Source organism: Myotis brandtii, unplaced genomic scaffold, assembly GCF_000412655.1.
Source record: "Myotis brandtii unplaced genomic scaffold, ASM41265v1 scaffold1464, whole genome shotgun sequence".
Classification (NCBI taxonomy): domain Eukaryota; kingdom Metazoa; phylum Chordata; class Mammalia; order Chiroptera; family Vespertilionidae; genus Myotis; species Myotis brandtii.
The window spans coordinates 1,034,345-1,054,404 of NW_005355263.1; the positions used below are offsets into that span (position 1 = coordinate 1,034,345).

Sequence of the window (20,060 nt, forward strand, 5' to 3'; positions counted from 1 at the left end):
CTGCCAGGGAGAAAAGAGTGACACTTGAAATGGCTTAGAGTACTTCAGATAATGAGAGTTGCTCACTCAGATAAATTCTTTGAGTGATATGTAGGATAAGCCAGGGACTCAATCTTATCAGCCAAAGAATCACACTAGTTACTTAGAAAAAAACTTTTTTTTTTCTTCAGATTGTGATTGTCTTTAACATTTAAAACAAAAAAACAACTATAACACATTAAGAAGTCAGGAACACACTAGGTCTTACACATAAATGAAAGTGAGTGAAAGCCCTTTGTACACTATAAAGTTGTATGACTATATTAGATGTGACAGACTGCAAGAAAGCAACATCTCGGACAACAAAAAGCATGACATCTGCTCAACCTTAGGATGTAATAACGGATTCAGTATCAGAAATCTCTTAATGAAGACGCTGAGGGCATCTTTAGCTTTCTGAACCACATTAGACCTTTTCCTCCCAAAGAAGGATGGAGCCAGCTTTTTGAGGCACAGAGCTACACCATTTTCCTATTTGTACTAAAAGCAAGTTTAAACTGAGAAACCATCTTAAGAAAAAAAAAACACCAAAAAAGAAACCAACTCACTATTTCATTGCGGCAAAGTTCAGCCCCTTCTTTTGTCAGAAAGTTCTAACAACAGAGAAGGGCTTCCATGGGGACTGCCTGCCCAAGCAGACTTTCCTCACAAATGCATAACTCCGGACAGATTTGGACAGATTTGGAATGTGCCATTCTTTTTGCAGAAACGTTTTTCCACTCTTGGCCTTCCAAAACCCAGAGTTCAAAGCTTCACTACTACTTTTTTTCTGTGGGAGCAAATTGACCACAACACTATTAGAAAAAGACGTGAGTCAGTATGTTTGGCTCTTTGTTTCTTTGTGGTGTTCTCTGGAAAGAAAAGATTGTAAGGAAAGAAAAGCGGGGAAAGAAAGACTAACTTCCTTTGCATCTTTTCCTTGAGGGGTGTTTGCTTAAAAAATAATAACCCCAAACCAGGCTATTATTGAGATTTATATTAAGTATTTCCAAGTTTTGAAACAGGAACAAAGTCCACTATGCCCTTGTGAGGTAAGCTTTTGTTTTTCTCATTATACAAATAGATAAATTGAGTCACTGAACAGTGAGGTAATTTCCCTGGTCTCAGATGCATTAGATGAAAAGAAAGCATGAACTTAAGGTTTTGGATTCCAGGTACCCCCTTTGATCATGTTTTTATTGGAAGCTGACAATCAAAATGTTAATAATCAGTATGTTAGGGAGATGAGGTTTTCTAGCTTAACAGAAATTCTACATTATATAATCTACACTAATAAAAGAAAAGGATGCTAATTGACCATACCTTCGCTACGCCCATCAGCCAATCAGAAGAGTATGCAAATTAACCCAACAAAGATGTCCGTTAAATTTGCATACTGCAAGCAGGGCAGGGCAGTGCCATCCGCCGCCTGCCCCAACCCCGGGATCGGGCCTGCCATCTGCCACCTGGGGAGCGGGCCTAAGCCAGCAGGTGGTTATCTCCCGAGCGGTCCCAGACTGTAAGAGGGCACAGGTTGGGCTGAGGGACACCCTCCCCCGCCAGTGCACAAATTTTTGTGCACCGGGCCTCTAGTTTAGACATAAAATTGACTATTGAACAACACTAGTTTGAACTGTGAAGGTCCACTTATATGTGAATTTTTTCCCCCTGTACTCTTTTGATCAGTGATGGAGAGTGATACTGGGGGGCCAACTATATGCATGGTTCTACACAATTTCATATAGGGGACTTGAGTATCTATGGATTTTTGTATCTTCAGGGGGTCCTGGATATACCAAGGGACAATTTAAGCTTTTGGGGAATCAAAAGTTTTACACTGTGCAGGGGCTTGGTGCCCCTAACCTCTGCATTGTTCAAGGTTGAACTGTGTATACTTGTGTGTGTGTGTGTGTGTGTACATACACACTCATATATATTAAAATAGTTATTTTCAACTATTCCTAGTCTTTATGGAATGAGACATTTTGGATAATTAATTTTACATACATAAGGATCTAAATATGCATGTATTGCTATGATATATTTAAATTACACAATTTTATTAATTCTCAAATAATGCTACTAAATATGTCAATATTTATATTCCACTGTAATTCAGTCTCTCCCTCAGGAACTTCCCAGGGCTATATGACTACTTGTCTCCTCAGTGAATGACTTTATGCCTTTAAAATTCTTATCATTTTTAAAGCTTCTTTTTCTATTCCTTTATTGCTAGACTTCCATACTTCTTCCTGCTGTCAGTACGTTTACTTACTGTAGCCCCTTTCCCTTTTCTAATTAGGTACTCTAATCTGCAATGTTCTTTAGCACACAGAGAACCATGTTTGTTAGAATTATTTGTAAAGTAGAAGTAAATAGGTTTGAAATGAGGACTTCATATGATTGCTTATGAATATGAACCTTAATGACCACTGTCTTTTATTCTGAGTCATTTTGACTTACTCTTGTCCTCAGTTGTGTTCTATAGGGTGGAAGTTTTCAGAAATTGGAATTCTAGACAAATGAAAAGATACCTTAAATATATTTTAATTCTAAAACTCAATTTGGAATAATTTAATGTTCCTCCAGTGAGTAAGAAGCAATTATTGAAAGCAAAATGCCTGACTGCTCCAGACAGAATCTCAGGATCTCTCAGAGGCTCAGGGTTATTCTTGGGACCATCAGTACTCATTGTACTTGTTGACAACAAAATTAAGATTTCCTGCCCTAGCCGGCTTGGCTCAGTGGATAGAGTGTCAGCCTGCGGACTGAAGGGTCCCAGGTTTGATTCCGGCCAAAGGCACATGCCTGAGTTGCAGGCTCAATCCCCAGTAGGGGGCGTGCAGGAGGCAGCTGATCGATGATTCTCTCCCATCATTGATGTTTCTATCTCCCTCTCTCATTCTCCTTTCCTCTCTGAAATCAATCAATAAATATATTTTTTAAAAAAGATTTCCTAACTATTTTAGTTGAAAGAATTCCAGATAAAAGATAGCTTACTGTTTCATACATTTTTATATAAGTGTGTTGAATGTCTGAAAATATGTCTAATAAGATGCTGATTGGTTACTTTTTCTGGCACCTAGGGAGTGGACCAGAGCTTGAATATATTATCCTCACCAGTCATTGAGTGAGAGCTAGTGCAGATGGACATGTGAGAAAACACCGGCTCCCAGGGAAGGCTCACCACACCTTGATTGGTATGAAAAATGCACAAAATGTGGTCTCCCCTTTAAAGGAAAAAAAGAAAAGGGGTTCTTACATTCCCTGTACATTTATGCTCCAAGTGGCTTTTTACTAGTTTCTAGATCTTTCAGCAAACCACAGGTGCAGGTGAAACAGTCCTTGATGGTGTCTAGCACAGAGCTTGAAACACGGTAGGTCTCCAATAATTATTTGTTGAATGAATGAATGAATGAATGAATGCATAAGTGAGGTTAAGATTGGAATCCTAAACAAACAAAACTAGGGTAATTGAACTTGAGGGGCAAAATCTTTTAAACTCTTATTCTCTTTCTTCCTTTGTCTTTATGAACTAAAACGCCTCCACAGTAGCTTGTAATTTCCCTTATTCTAACATTGGGCTTCTTAGAGCCATTTTTTTTAGGAAGCCTGAGTTGAAAGATTTCTTAATAATTAAAGTATAGAGATAAAAAGGTTAGGACTTATTTATTTATTTATTTTTATATATTTTTATTGATTTTAGAAAGTGAGGAAGGGAGAGGGAGAAAAAGAAAGAGAAGCATTGATTGGTTGCCTCCTGTACTTGTCCTGATCAGGGATTGAACCCGCAACCTGGGTATGTGCCCTGACTGGGAATCACACTGACAGCCTTTCACTGCATGGGATGACACTCAATCAACTGAGCCACACCAGCCAGGGCAAAAGGTTAGCGCTTTTTTAAACTGGAAAATGGAATTTATGTAAGGTAGGATTCTGGTGTGTTGACGATGAATACCGTAGGGGGTACATACATGACTTAAGGTATATTACGGCATCAAGATGCAGGGGCCAGGATGCATTTGGGATGTCAGCAGCCTCAATGGGAGTTCTATAGAGCACAGCAGCATAAAACTCCAAAGCTCATGGGATGAACCAAGACCTTAGTTGAGACACCCAGGACAGCCATCTTTTCCCGATGAGGACACAGCTGCCATAAAATGCGTAATGCCATGTTGAAGGGAGGAAGGTGGCCTTGATCTGGAAGTGGTATGCCAATCATGGTAATTTCTTCCTTTGGGGAACTTGTGGGGAGGATGAAGTAGTGCCATTTAGAACAAGCAAACAAATAACAACAACAAAACAAAAAAATAAATAAACCCTCCTTCCCACTAAGAAAAATAAAATCCAAACCCTAAAAGATCAGAAATCTAAATTAGTGTATAAGTTGCCCACACTACCACCATGATAAGCTAAGAGCAGAGCCCTGGAGTAGGAGTTGAGTTCATTAAATAAACTACAAGCAAAGGGATCCTTAGTGCCCTCATCTGCAATCTGTAGAATGCCACACTTGAAGCTTCTTCTCACCCCAATGCCCACTATGCTGGCACTTAAGTCAGCATTCAATAATCAGTAGTCACTATCATCAAATAACATTTACTGGTCACCTTCTGAGTTCCAGACACTTTCTCACATATTATCATATAACACATTCATGACAATCCTGAGTGGTAGACTTATTTTAGAGCAGAGGAATGGAAGATTTCCTCTGTCTTGGCCAGTGTGGCTGCATTTGCTGGTGGCAGAAGTGGGGCTTGACCCCATGACTTATGCTAAATTCAAGTGCTTTTATTCACAGCACTACAATGGCTTCTCATAAATGACATCAGATGTTTTGATATTTTCTCCATAAATGCATTTTGGCATTAATTAAAAGGGAGATCCAGTCAGAGAAATGTAAGTATCACATGATCTCACTCATATGTAGAATCTAATGAACAAAATAAACTGATGAACAAAATAGATCCAGAGACATAGAAGCATGGAACAGACTGTTGAATCTTAGAGGGAAGATGGGGATGGAGGTGGATGGGGAAAGATTAACTGGGGAACTTATATGCATATGTGCATAGCCCATGGACACAGACAGTAGTATGGTGAAGGCCTGGGGTGGGGTTGGAGTGGGCTATAAGGGGTCAATGGGGATAAAAGGGGGACATCTGTAATACTTTCAACAATAAAGGTAAATTTTAAAATAAAATATCCTTTAAATAATACAGGCTATTTTTAAATGGATTGTGTGTCCTTTAAAATCATAAACTATATGGAAGACAACCTACAAACTATTCCTGCTGATTATCAATGGTTTTCTTATGTTGCTGGTCCTTCCACCAGTGCACATCTGTTTGTCCACAGATTATTAATAGGATGTTATGGATGATTCTTTGGAGATAAAATATCAATGATATAGCAGTTAAAAAAGAACACAGGAATCTGATCTATTGGTTTCATATTCCGGTTCCATTACTATAGCTATTTGACTTTGCAGAAGTTTCTTAACCTATCAAATAGTTTCTTGTCTCATAGGAAGATCAGAATAAAATACTATAATGTAAAAAAGAGCTTTCAGCATTCTGCTTGGCAAAGAGCAAACCTACAATAATATTAACTGCTATTATTGTTGAGAATTTGGGTTCTATTTTCTTGAAACACACATTTTCAGTCACTGAATCTGGTTTACTAAGTAACCTTACAGGTCATTCTGTTTTCCTTTGCTGCAGTTTCTCATTGATGCTGCCAGAATGCTCTGGACCATTCTTGGATGTGGTCTTGTCAAGGCTCATCTTGAATTCTTAGAAAGAAAAGGACTTCAGGAGTTTATAAAATTTACTTAATCTTTCTAAGCCTCCACTGCCTCACATGTGAAATGTATATTAAATCCTTTCTTATGTAATTCAAATGAAGCAATGTATGACAATACATCCAAGAAACTGTAAATTTCTCTACAAAGTTTAATTATTGTCATCATCATCGTCTTCATGTTTAAAAGTTCCCTAATTAAGGTATTTACTAATACTCTTTCATTGATGTGGTAGTAGTAAACTTTATTTCATAAAAACAAAAGGAGTCATGAGTTCTTTCTTTAGTCACTGGCTCATGTCTGCAGATGAGAATTTTATTCATATGTATTCCAATGTGATTTAAACACATGGTGATTCTTTTATGGCAAAATATAAAAAATTTACAAGTGAAATGCTATTGCTATCTTTACCATTTACTCTAGAGCTTGTTTGTGCTGCAATTTGTAAATATTTTACAAGGCAGGGTAAAATACAGACCCATAATTATTTCTCAATGTTGTCTGGCTCATGATAACAGGATAAATTCTTTTATTCTTTTAAAAAAGTTTTCATTAAATGTTATTTCAGTCACTCCAAATAAACTTAGCTGTGAATGGAGAAGACACAGCTGATTGCCCTGGCTCCTTGAGAGCCTCCAGTGTCCTTGTCCCATTCTTCACTGAGTCAGGAGGAAGGCATGTGGTGTGACCAACCTCTGAAATCATTAAACATCTCCTGTAAACTGTTGCTGTTAGAGACTCACTCTGGTTTATTTTCTAAAGGCTTATTAATAAGTCAGAATCTAATCTGCAGCCAGACCGTTTGATCACTGTGCTTTTGGCTTTGCCAGGCACTAGGTTCTATGGCATAGTTGGCCTGTTGGCATGATAATTCCTAAGGGCCTTCGGGAAGCCAGCAAGTGCCAGGGCCACATCATTGTCAAATACCAAGGACATGCTACTGCCCCTGACCTGTTGATAGAGGATTTAGCCTTCTTCAAAGTGCCTCAGGTTGTTCACCACAAATAGAGACAAAACTGCTCCAGGAAAATCTATGCTAAAGAGCTAACTTCCTTCAGAAAGTGACTGTTTCGGATTCGTGGGCACAATCTTTCTCGGTAGAAATGGTCATATTAAAAATTGAAGCAATTCTATATCTCAGCACTTAAAATATGTTTTTCCTCCAAAATGAAAAAGAAGAGGTTTAATAAATAATGGGATTTTCTCTTTCAGGGGCTCACTTCAAGTTGTTCTTCATCTCATTTTGTTTGTATAGCATTAAGGATCCAAGTAGTGATTCAGTGTCTTTCTAAGCAGGTTTAAGTCATTAAAATAAAAAATAAAACACGCACACACAAAAACCAAATGCCACCATACTATTTAATTATTTATGTAGGGGAGACTTCTTTAAGATAATACAACAAATAGAGGCAGACCCAGTAGTCAAGCAATGCATTGAACAGAATATATAATGAACTCTACTGTGGCCCTGGAACTTACTAGGGATACATAAAAGCATCTTATTCAACTTTTCCAGTAGTTTATACAAGTAGGGATACAAGGCACAGTACATGAAAATTTAAATATTCTGTGTTGGCCAATACAGCAGCCATTAGCCACACGTGGCTATTTAATTTTAAATATAAAGATATTATAGTAAAATACAATTTAAAAACTCAGTCACATTAACCACATTTCCAGTACTCAGGAGCCATATGTGGCTGGTGGCTACCCTATCAGACAGCTCAGATTTGGAACATTTCTATCACTGCAGGAAGTTCTAGACAGGGGTGGGCAAACTTTTTGACTCGAGGGCCACAATGGGTTCTTAAACTGGACCGGAGGGCCAGAACAAAAGCATGGATGGAGTGTTTGTGTGAACTAATATAAATTCAAAGTAAACATCATTACATAAAAGGGTACAGTCTTTTTTTTTTTTAGTTTTATTCATTTCAAACAGGCCGGATCCGGCCCGCGGGCCGTAGTTTGCCCACGGCTGTTCTAGAAGAAGCCCTGATGTCTTCCACACAGTATACAAGCAACACATAGCTGACATTTATAGTAACTGCTGGTCAACTGAGAATAGGGAGAGATCAATGCAGTTGCAATATTTTGGAAGACTATAATAGAACCGTGAATTTATGGTTATTTTGACAGGTTAAAAGGACAATGGGGGATATTCACTGGAGAAAATAAAAAGGAATGTTTGCAGGAATAATAGTCTGTCTGGCTTAGGTTAAATTCCTGTTACAGACTAGAAAGGGATACAGATGGAAAGGTGGATTGGGGTGGAGGTTGAGGAACATAACTACCAACCTAAGCTGTTTGTTTTGTATTTCAGAACTCCACTGAATTTTTTTTTAAATCCTCACTGGAGGATATGTTTTTCATTTATTGTTGAGAGAAGAAGAGAGATAGAGAAACATCCATGTGAGAGAGAAATATTGATTGGTTGCCTCCTGTAAGTGCGCCCCAACCAGGGATGGTACCAGATATGTGCCCTGACCAGGAATCCAACCCACCATCTTTTAGTATATGGGACAACGCTCCAACCAAATGCATCACACTGGCCAGGGATCCACTTAATATTTTTGAGCAGAGAACTACTGACAGTTCTGGGACAGTAGTACCAGCAAATATTTCGTTCTTATGTAATTTGGTATATAGAAAGCCAATCTATATATATAAAAGCCTAAGTGACCGTTAAGAATGAACAACCAGAATGACCAGAACGATGGGTTGACAAGTCAATATGACGTGCACTGACCACCAGGGGGCAGACACTCAATGCAGGAGCTGTCCCCTGGTGGTCAGTGCACTCCCACAGGAGGAGTGCCGCTCAGCCAGAAGCTGGGCTAATGGCTAGCGAGCATAGCTGCAGCAGTGAGAGCCTCTCCCGACTCTGTGGCAGTGCTACCGGGTGGCGGCGGCAGGTGTAGTGGGCCGGGATGAGTGTGAGCAGCATGGCACTGGCTTGGGCTCCTCCCTGGCTGCCTGCCACTTGGCGCACTGCTACATCCCTCGGGGGATGTCCGACTGCTGGTTTAGGCTTGATCCCTTGCAAGAGGGCGCAAGCCAGGCTGAGGGACCCTACCTCCCCTGTGCACGAATTCATGCACCGGGCCTCTAGTATTTAATATTAGCATACCAATGGGAATTCATCCTGTGCTCCATTGTTAGCTCCAGAGTTGAGCCTAGTAACATTCTATGCGGTGTGTGTGTGTGCAGGCACATGAATGGACTTAGGTCAAGCTGTATCTTGGAACAACATATGGGGATAGAGAAAAGGATATTTAGAGCCTTCTTATTCACCATCACTGCATTTTAGCCCCCCCTCCCCCATTCTTTTTCTCTCTCCTCTTTTTCATATTTATTAAGCTCCTATTATGTGCCAAGTATTGAGGTTGCAGAGATAAGACAAAAATCTTTGTGCAAGGAGCTCACAGTCTTGTACCAAAAACAAGCCAAGGCCATTACAGAGTGACCATGTCCACCGCAGGGCTGTGCACAGAGTGCTAGGGAGCGTGTAGGAGGTGCACAGTGTACCCTGGTGCAGGCTGACTGCAGGCGTGTCGTCTCAGAGGATACCTGATCTGAATTTTGAAGGAAGGGTGCAAATTAATTCAGTGAATAAGTAGGGAATACTACATGCAGAGAGGGAAGGTCAAATACAAAAGCAAAAATGTTTAGCAGAATGTGATTATATGGAAAGGGCTAGACCTTATTTGCTCTTTTGTCTTCAGCATAGCAGAAAGTAGGGCTTGAGGTATACTTACTGCTGTGTATACCCTCATGGCAGGTTAAGCAGTAGGTGTAGACAACATAGATTTTTGTCTAGGTGACTCACATGGCCTGGGGGAATTGTATAAGTTGTCTTGACTCTCACCATCTGTCTGTGGGTTGTAATAAACATAACACCAAAAAGAATGTTCTGATGAGCCAGATTCAAGTATCCTCAACATGCCTAGTACCTTGTTCTACTATGTTTCTCATGTAATCATGGGGATTTCTACTTCCTTAGGAGTGACAGGCTAGGTTGTCACTCTCTTGACCAGATCAATGCCAAGCCTCTTGGGGAGAATTTATGGAGAAACCTTAGCCCTTACAAATTACCCTAGGGAGAAATGATAGTTGTTGTGCGTGTTTTCTAGTTACACAGCCCTTACTTTTTTGGCTCTAAAATGACAGCATGCTTTTAGGAAAAAATACAAGAAAGAAAAAGAAATTAAAAACAGTATTAAACAAGAAACAGAGCCAGTCGGCAGTGTCTAGGAACAGAGCCACTGGAATTCTCTCACTTTATGAGTCAGAGGTATTGTCACAGGGAGTTAATGTTTTTTTCTCCCATTTATGATAGGATGAGACATTGTGAGAGGCAGCATGGAGGAGCTGGGAGACTATGGAGTTTGGAGTGTGACTTGGATTAGAATACTGTCTCTGCCCCTTCTAGCTGTGTGATTCTGTGCAAGTTGCTTGACCAAGTAGAGGCTCAATTTTTCTCATCTTTAAATTGGGAATGATAATCCCACCATTGTAAGGTTAGTATAAAAACAGAGATAATGAGACCAGCACAATGTCTGGTCCTACTAACACTTAATAAGTAACATCTATTATTATAACTAGTAATGATGAGTTTCTCTGTTGGATGACTCTGAGCTACTTTTTTTCCTCAAAGGAGAGGGTTCCACTTTGCTGCTTTTGGGATGTTAGCCTACAGGCAATTCTTTGCAAAGGGGAAAGAGAATTCCCAGAGTAGGGCCCTAAGAGAATAGGGAATTTGATGGGGTTGGGAGGTCTGAGTGTCATAGATAAATCAAATAATCTCCAATGTAGAAAGATTCCTAAAATATCAGTAAGTGTGTTCCTATTAAAGGAAATAGCTGCCTATTGATGGTGAAGAAGTTAATGCTTAAGGAAGATGCTTGGCTAATGATCTCGATTAAGGGTGTTTAAGGTGAAACAGAATTATCAGCCCAGAGATAGATGAGCTAAATCATAGAATTATCTAGGCTCCTTATTTACTGGATTTATTGCTCATTGTTGGCTATTTCTCTATTTATAACACAATATCCAGGCAGTGGAAAAGGAAAAGGAAGGAAGAAATCATTTCAATCTGTTCAACTTTGACCACCCTTCCTTTCTCCTTCCCTCCTTCTAACCTTCTAACCTTCTAACCTCTTTCTTCTAACCTTCCATCCGCTCATTCATCTATCAAGAACTTGTAAAATACTTAAAATTATTCTGGCATTTCTTCTACTACTACTACTACTACTACTACTACTACCACAAAAAACAAAAAAGAAAAAACACAAAAAACAAAAACAACTCAGAGTTTGGGGCCTAAGATGTTCATCTGCTTCTTCCTTTTTCATCTGGGTTTGGAAATCACACTGGAATTCTTTCGTATTTTATTGATTGACATTGACAGTCAATGTGTATTACATAATATTTAGCAACACTGAAAGTACCATGTCCCAGTAGATCTTGAAGTAATGAAGCAGGACAGTGATTCCTAAACTGTTCCAAAACTGCTCCATAGAATACCAGTCCCAAGAGATGTTCTCAGGTTGGGAAGATTTGTCATTGATTAAGTTTAGGACACACTATTATATTAACTGTATTTCATTCTTTTTTGAAGAATGAAAATATATGTAGCATATTAAGGTCTTTTAAAAGTTTTGCAGCGAATATAATTGATCATATTGCTTCACTGAGTATTTCTAAAATTTATTTGCCTGCACAACCTTTTTCTATCCCAGGTGTTACTGTTTTGAAAGACACTTTGTAAAATGTTGAAAAGTGTCACTCAGAGATTTTACTCAAAATTTCATCTTTCTTCAGTTAAAATAAAAATTTTAAATCACAAAACCTTTTCTTGTGTGTGAGGAATTATCTTTTGACTGGTGTAAAAATATGAACAGGTGAACATATAGGCCTTTTGAGACTCTTAAGCCATAATTTTATTTCTTTTCCCTTTTCTGCTTATTCTTGACCTTGTCCGACCCTTTGAGACATGTGGAATTTGTTCTGGATTCTAACACACAAAAAATGTTCTTGCTATATCTTGGAAGGTTATGTGCTTATTTGGAACTTTATTCCCTTTTGACTTGGTTCTGTATAAATATCATCAGCCATGGTACTGTGACTATAATCCATTTACTATACTAAGTAACAGTAACAACATATGCATAAGTAGCATCATTCTGTAAAATACTTGGCAAGACTTCAAGTGTTTCTAAGTAAAGAGAGTAGTTATTTGAGAATTGTTCTGCTGTGTAAGATAAATAAATTAAGGCACAGAGATGATCAATGACTTGCCTGAAGCTCCAGAAAGAGTCAAGGTGTTTTTGAAATTAAAATACTGAAGATTTTCTGGAACAGGGATTTTCAGGCCACATGCATACCAACTTCTCGGCATCATTTCTATTGACATCAGAAATAGCCTTAGAAAGAGGACTGCTCTGTTCTTCTGTGAATGTCATAATTCTTACAAAGCTAATAGTCCTTCTCGGATGTTCCAGGGATCTTTTTCTTTTACTGTCCTAATTGATCTCTATCCCCCAAAGGATTCTGAATTATGCAAGTATCTCAGGTCTTAACAAGCCATCCCTACACAGTTGTGCAATGGAAATGTTCAACAGGAAAGTGTTCACTTTGGTCTAGGGAGGGCTCTGGCTATTCCCTGGAGAGACCCAGAACTAGGAGTGCATGTTCTGGGCCATCTTGGTTGGAGATCCAAGCTCCGTAATAAGCTAGATCCTGCTTGGCCCATTTATGCCTCCTGCTTTCTTCCAGTTCCCTTCCTCCTCTTCTGTTGACAGGAGGGTCCAGTCCTGGCAGGGCCCCACGACTTCCCTTTTAAACTCATGAGAGCCCTCAGCTCTCTGTGTTTGTCTCTCATTGACACCCAGCTGCCAGGGTGTGTTTGTTACTGAATTGAACATTTAGTCTTGAACATTTATTGTGGTCTGGTGGTGGCGTTGGAAATAACATTTTCTAAGATTGCTTTGGTTTTCATTCTAATAAACTTCTAGAAGCCTGGATATTCCTGGCATTGCTAAAAAGTAGGTGATTTATTCCTAGAGGCTTACTTTTTTTTTTTTTTAAATAAAGGAAACCAACAATGTGATACACTCCCATGCTGCATTTTGGCTACTGGTAGCAAAAGACACCTTACTCTGTCTCTTATCAGAAAAATTCAAATCTCAAGGCCCCTCTGGGAATAAGTTAGTTTTCTATCCTGAGACACTCAGGCCCTGGTTCCCTCTACTGGTGAAGGACTCCCCTCCCCACTCATTTGAACAGCAGGGGGTTGGAATAATCTGGGAGCTGGAAGGGGTCCTAGACATGTTGTTTAACTAGGAGTTGTGGATCCAATAGCACATTTTTGCTGCAGATCCCTTTTCTCCCCTCATTCTTCCAACCTCAACAATCTTGGCCATCTTAGCCACAAATTTTTAGCTCCACCTAGTGTCTCCCTTCATGTAGTTCTTGGCCTTGTCCTGTGTCTACCTTTTAACAAGAGGCTTCTTGTTTGAATTTATAGTACTGATGAACACCATGAGACTTGGACTTCAAGAATGGACAGTTGCTAAGTAGAGTTCTGTATAGAACTCTAACAATATACAGTCATCACTCTGAATTTACGAGCTAAGTTTAGGTTTATCTTTAGAGCGTGCAAGGCAATAGTTGGAACAACATACTACATGGGATGGATGATAGCTGCCAAAATGCCTCCCAGCTGCCCCAGGACAATGCTCTTCAAATAGCTCTTAAGATTCACTGTCCTCCTGTTGAACTGAACTGAAGTAGGCTATGGCTTATCCATTCTTCTTCTGGGTAGTACAATTTCTGTATGAACTAGCCATAGTTGCCCTAGTACATGAAGCCTTAATTATGGAGGCCATTGGTCCAGACTTTCAGAAAAACAGCTGTTTTATCTAGCTAACAGAGGGGAATGGAGAAGCTCCCCAACAGGCTAGATCCAATTTTTCCCCTGGAGAAGCCAACAGCTGACACCCACACCCACTATTCAGTTAGAGCTGGAAAAGTAGCACATGAAGTGATTAATTGTCTTTTATTTCAGCACATCTAATGATGCCAATGCCTAAATATCTTGTGATATAAACACATCAATAGAGAGCTTAAGAGAGGCAGTCTTCAAGAAAAACGTACTTAAAAGAATGTTTTCACAATGATGCTTAGTCATAGACTCTGTAAGTTTGAACATACAATAAATCAGTTTCACAAACACAATTATTATTTCAAAGATATGCAAACAATTGTCAGGCATGCTTTAGAGGAAAGTGAAGACACATCTGGGGTAACATCTGTCCACTCACTTAGGGCAAATTGTTTCCAGAAATGCTACACGAATATTCTTTTCTACCTTCATCATTTTCTATATTGGAGTAACCTTATATATTACCAAAATTGTGTGATAATCTTAGCAGAGAACATATTTATGACATAGATTTAGTATGCTGGGCAAGAGTCAAGTCTAAATGAGGTTAAATGAGGCTTTTTCACTAACTGAAGTACAGTCAAGGGTTAAGAAGAGTTTTGATGAATATAATGCTTACAAAGTTTTCATCCATGCGAACCAGTCCTCAAATGGTGCTGTACCAACAGAAGCCTGACCCAAATAGGATCTCATCTCCAAAACATTTGAGAGGGTCTTGGTTCAGACAATCATATTAAAAAGATCTCCTCCAGGATCTCAAAACTCTCGGACATGTCTCCCTCTTCTGTTTCAGAGAATAAACCCTCTCAGCTGCATCACCCCTTGTCTATATCTCAGGCCCTTGATGGCCCCTCCTCTTTGTCACAGCAAGCCTCATGCCTACATACCTCAACCAGTATGTCCCTCAAAGTTTTCTCTGACTGTCCATTATATATTTTGCCCCTTTTTCATTAAAGACTTGGGAAGTTGCAAGTGTTTATTGGGTGGGAAAAGAAGAAGGTTATGTTGTAAATTCATCACAAAATAATACATTTGTTCTGTCACATAAATATTGGAACTAGATATTTGGTTGTAAACAATAGTATAACTTCTAGTATTCAGATAACTGTGGGAGGACTAGTGGAAGTACTGCAGGCAGGAAAATGGCTTGGCCATCAATAAGGCTGAAGAGCTCTCCTACATTTCCTAAAGCAAGGGGGAATCTTAAATTTGATATATTTGAGAATTGAGTATCTATGAGTCCCTATAGACTTTTAAAAAATATTTTTATGGAATGAGTTAAGAATAATTAATATTTTATACTTAGCTTTTTTTTTTCCCCCGTTCACCCACCCACTCAACACATATACCAAGGGAATACTACATACCAGGTCCTGGAATGGAGAAAACCTTGCAAGATCCCTTTGATGATGACAATCAGTGATTTCACTCTTCACCAGGGTTTGGATCAATGTTTTTAGACAGTCTATAATAAAGGTACAACTATAGCCCCCAAACCTCTACCAGGTTATAGTTTCTGAGAACCCTACATATTTAGTACCAACAGAATTCTCAGTACAGTCAGAGACATCTTAGATACGCACCGTGTGGGGAACACACATTACAGTTATTCAAGACAAATCACTGATTGGAGAGTTTGTCTACATGATCTCTAGCCCTGGTTCTGCTATGTGTGTCTGGGTGACCTTGGGCAAGACATTAACCTCTCTGACCTTTTCTCATCTGTAAAATTAACTTCAGTTAAAATTAGCTCCAAGGATCCTTCCAAAATGTATATTCTGTGATTTTTCTCAATAAGTTTTTTAATCCCCAACAAGTTAGAATAGAGACTAGGTAAATGAAATTGCTGAGAAACTTTATTTCAGAGAATCCATTGGAGGCAAGCAGCAATTTTAAATTACATTTCTTCTGGATATATGAATTAAGGTTTAGATAATGTAAAGCCTTTTTAGTTGTTGGAGTAAAAATTTACATTCTGTTTAAGAAAAGTATGAGACTTTTGGTAATGAGAAAAGCCACAAGTATGAGTGGTACTCCAGAAATTTGATCTATAAGAACTGAGCAGAGATTTCTTCCAGTGAAAGAAAAAAAGGGATAGCACAGTAAGGCCATGACTGCATTTGCAAATCCTATGTTGAAGGGAAGAAGGGCAGCTTTTGTTTTCCAGGAAGGACAATGGAAGTGAGCCCAAAAGTAATGGAGGAGATTGAAGGTGAACCATCAGGTGTGTTGTAACATTTTCTATGATGCTACACTGGGAAGTTAGAATTCAGAATTCTTTAACTGATTACTCTAGGATCAGTTTTTGGGAACATTTTTGTTTCAGTCACTTCAGTTTGAATGGCTTTGTGGATTTGCACACACAGGGCCCCCAGATTATAGACATTCTGACCGTGTTTGACTCCCTTAACCCCTTTCCTGTAAATCTATTTGCTCGAGGAAAGACTAAAACCTCCTTCCTCAAACAGCAAACATAGTTACCACAACTATAGTGGAATGTCAGATTAGTGCCTTCTCTCTGTTGGTGCTGAAATGTGCTTAATTCTCTCACTCTTTACTCCTCGTCTCGTTAGAAAGGGGACATTTAGTAGAGCTCTAATTTTATACTGTGGGGTATAAACTGCTGTCAATCATTGTCAGGTCATTGGAAAAATTCCCCCCCTTATATTCTCACCTTTTTGTAGCAATTTGTGAGCTGTTCCTTTTAAGAAAACTTTCTGGATGCTGTGGGTTAGTAAGAAGTCCGTCTCACACAAAGCTGAAGAGAAAGAGTCTCTAAATTCCAAAGGGCATTTATTCTCCCCTTATCCCTCTCCTCTTCTCTCCTTTTGTTTATCTTTCCCCTCAGTAGCTGGAACAGGGCGCCTCTCCAAAGAGAAGATGGCACTCTAGTCTCAAAATCTGTACCATCGTTAAATTATGCATATGAATGCTGATGGGGGCCTGGTGGAAGAGAAAGCTTAGGCAAGAAGAAAGACCTAGTTCTCAGAGGGTTACTTGGAGGACTGAAGATTGAGAAATATGGCTGCATCTCAATTACTCTGCAAATTGTCATACCAAAGTGGATGACCATGGATAAGGAGGAGAAAATTGCTGCTTCTAATGTTCAAATAATTACCCAGCACTGGGTCCTTTGGGAGAGTTAGGGTTGGTTTTCTTGATGTAAATCACCCATCAGTTAAATATACATTCTGAGGGTTTTTATGCCCATGATATAGCTTTTAAAATTATAACTGGTAAAAATAATGTGGGTTTTAATGTGGGGCAGACCTGCAATCCTTTGGGTCTTTAGAACTTCTCTCCTGTTAGAGAAGGGCACAATAGAGATGGATTTTAATTTATTAGAGAAAGTACTCTTATTGATTTAAGAAAGAAAAACAAGAGCAGGTATAGAGTTTTGATCTTCCTCATCTCCCCATTTCCACAAAAATAAGGGCAAAAAAAGTTGTGTTTGTAACAGAGATTCTGATCTGTCTATTCTCTTGAAGCACTTTTTTAGGAGTGATTCCTCCCAGCTTCTCTCTCAATGATACTTATTCCCACTCTCCTTTACCTGATTTTGATTCACAAATGGAAATACAATGGGGTATACTTCCTGATGATGAAAAGAATATTGTTTGTACCTGTGGGAATAGTGAAAATCTAAAACATGTGCTTCCCTAGGTGTAGCAGGCCCTTAAAATGACCAGATTACCCTCCTACTGCTCACCTTTTCTTTTTTGAGAAACATTAAAGGAGTCTGTCAAAGCCTGCTGGAATAATGTTGCATAGTAATGGCAATGAACCCAATCCGGGGGCAGCCATTAAATGGCATAAAGAGGAGACTCATGTTATGCCTCCACACCCTTTGCAAAGGGGGAGACAGTGGGGAACTACACGAAATCTCACCACTGATTTTTCTAAGCATCATCTTGCCTGATGTGTACCCCATGAAGAAAGAGTCGCTTCAAGTGTCTGGTAAAGGCCCCTGTGGAAGTTAGATCATGAGCAATCTAGGATGATCTCACCCAGTGATTCAGGGTGTTGAACTTGATGGCACATGGGGAAGGCAGTTACTGTTAAATGGCTCATAGCTGGTGGGGTGGGTCAACTGCCAGGAAAAGCAGAAGCAAACCCTGGGAGAACACTTTGCATCTCCAAATTTAGGAGCAACAGGGAGCTCTTTTACACTGGGAGCACTTTTATTTTCTCCCAGAAAAGATAATTTCCCTCAAGGGGATCTGCTGAATGAAGCAGTGTATTTTCACCCTTGTGATGATGGGCGTGAGTCCGGCACTACCATAAAAGAAGAATGAACTTGGACATACCACACACTTGGTTTGGCCTTGTCCCATACCTGTGCTCTTGTCATGCTTGATCATCCACTTACATCAGATATGAAACAAGCTGCCTGCACTGTGGCTTGAGATAAAAGCTATTTTAATATGCCCAGGTCACATAATATCTTGGCCAATAGTAATTTTATATCATTTTCTCAAAGGAAACCGCACTCCTTGCAATACTTTTTTTCCAATGAAACAAAATTTCACATGACAGAAAGCTTTACATATAACTCTTTCATTTGAATAATAGCATTGAATCTCCTCCATGCCAAACAGAATTTTAAAATATCTTTATTATTTCTTTTGATATGCAAACCATAAGGAGAATAAGTTTGGAAGGCGCTCAGTTAAATTGCTAATGATTCCACTTTCCTTAATAGTGGAGCATTTTTTTTACAGCTTTTGTGAGGTTTTCAAGTTAAAAAATACCAAACCAAAAAAAAAAAAAGTGAAACTTTTCCTCTTTTACTTTATGAACCTTAAGAACTGAAGTAGCGTTTTGGTTTCCTGACTGCCAGCTTTGATTTGCGTTTTTAAGCGGTCTTGAGCAATTCCCCAGAGGAAGCATTGGAAAAGGGCTTTCTCCCACATGAGAGAGTTTCATCCCACACAGCCCACAGATTGTGATGGCAAACTTCACGGACCAAGTGTCTGGTTTTACAGAAGCCGCTGCGGAATATATTTTTCCTTCCACAGGTGCACAATGCTCATTTTCAGACCTCAGAAATAAGAAGACAGCAGTCTTTTAAAATGTGGATAGCTTAACCACTGGATATCTCTGTGAGAATTGGGTGCCAATCAGGTTGATTTTAATTTACTAGATGAGGGAAAAGAGGGTGGCAAGCAGGGTTCAAACCTCCAAAGCCTTCTAGCTGATCTTTCTTTATAACCATCTGGTGTACATAGAAATGCTGTACAATCTGGCCTGTATTTTTCTCTACCGTAAAACATATTGGAATGCTTTATGTTTAGGTGTGTGCATAGAAATTCATGAAGTCCTTTTATACACTTTCTTACTTCCAATCCAATTCTCCTTTTAGGAAGGCTTAAAAGGATAGCTTTGTGAGAGCACACTCTGCCATGGCTTGTAAACTTGGATTTGTTCTTTCCTATCTACCAGCCACCTGATTACCGTCTCTGTGGAAAGGGCACCCGTTCACAGCATCATTTTTTCCAAGGACTTTAACCTGGAAAGATATTTTTTAAATGGACTCACGGAAGCTGTATTGGGGGTTTGGAAAACATAGCAAAATTGTTAGCAGACCTTTTGACTGTGCTATTTTTAGGAAACTAATTGTGTCCTTTTAAAGTACATTTTTGAGAATGGGACAAAGTTTTCCTTGCCCCCACTGATGTTCGAGATATTTACAATGAAAAGCCTTCAGCAAAACACCCTCAATAGATACATTTTAACCTCAGCCACAGTCAGCACCAGAGAAAGTGATTTTAAAAGAGAAGAGGTTTTTGCAATATTTATGCTTCTGTTTCTGCCCAGAATGAACTTTTATTTTACCGTTCAAACAGAAGTCTGTTTTCAAACCAGTTGCTAGTTAAAGGAGCAGCTGATCTGGCATCCATAAGAATCGGCTCTAACCAAACAGCCCATTGACCAGAGGAGACATTCCCAGCAGCTACCCAGTAGGTAAGATCCTGCAGAGTGTTATCTTACCTTGAGCACGTAAGATCCAGGAGAGAGGCTGGGGGCTCCCACAGGAGAGGACCGGGAAAGTGCTCTGATCCGGTGCTGGTAACATGCACTTGGCTTTTATGGGCAGGTGGGAGGAGTCGCTCCTCGTGGTAGGTGGGCAGGGAAGGAGCGGCGGGCGGGCAGCCCCGGGAGGAGCTGGACACTCTTCTCTGGGGAGGGGCAGAGAGGGCAGAGCCCGAGCCCCCGAGAGGGCGGAGAGGCGGGGGTGGGGGATGGGGTGCAGGAGCTGAGGGAGGAGTGTAGACTGGAAAGGAAGGAAGGAGAAGGGAA

The 20,060-nt window shown here is 39.6% G+C and overlaps 1 protein-coding gene across 2 annotated transcripts in view; it reads right to left on the reverse strand.

Annotated features, from left to right (window-relative positions):
- Positions 1-19,826, reverse strand: part of COL8A1 (collagen, type VIII, alpha 1) — a 167,947-nt gene extending 148,121 nt beyond the window's left edge. The window contains exon 1 of one of the 2 annotated variants that reach the window (XM_005861242.2): positions 19,752-19,825. The gene's annotated coding sequence lies outside the window, so the exon portion shown is untranslated. Of the gene's footprint in view, positions 1-19,751 lie in introns of both variants that reach the window. The other variant, XM_005861243.2, reaches the window with a different exon arrangement.
- Between the last annotated feature and the right edge of the window lie 234 nt (positions 19,827-20,060).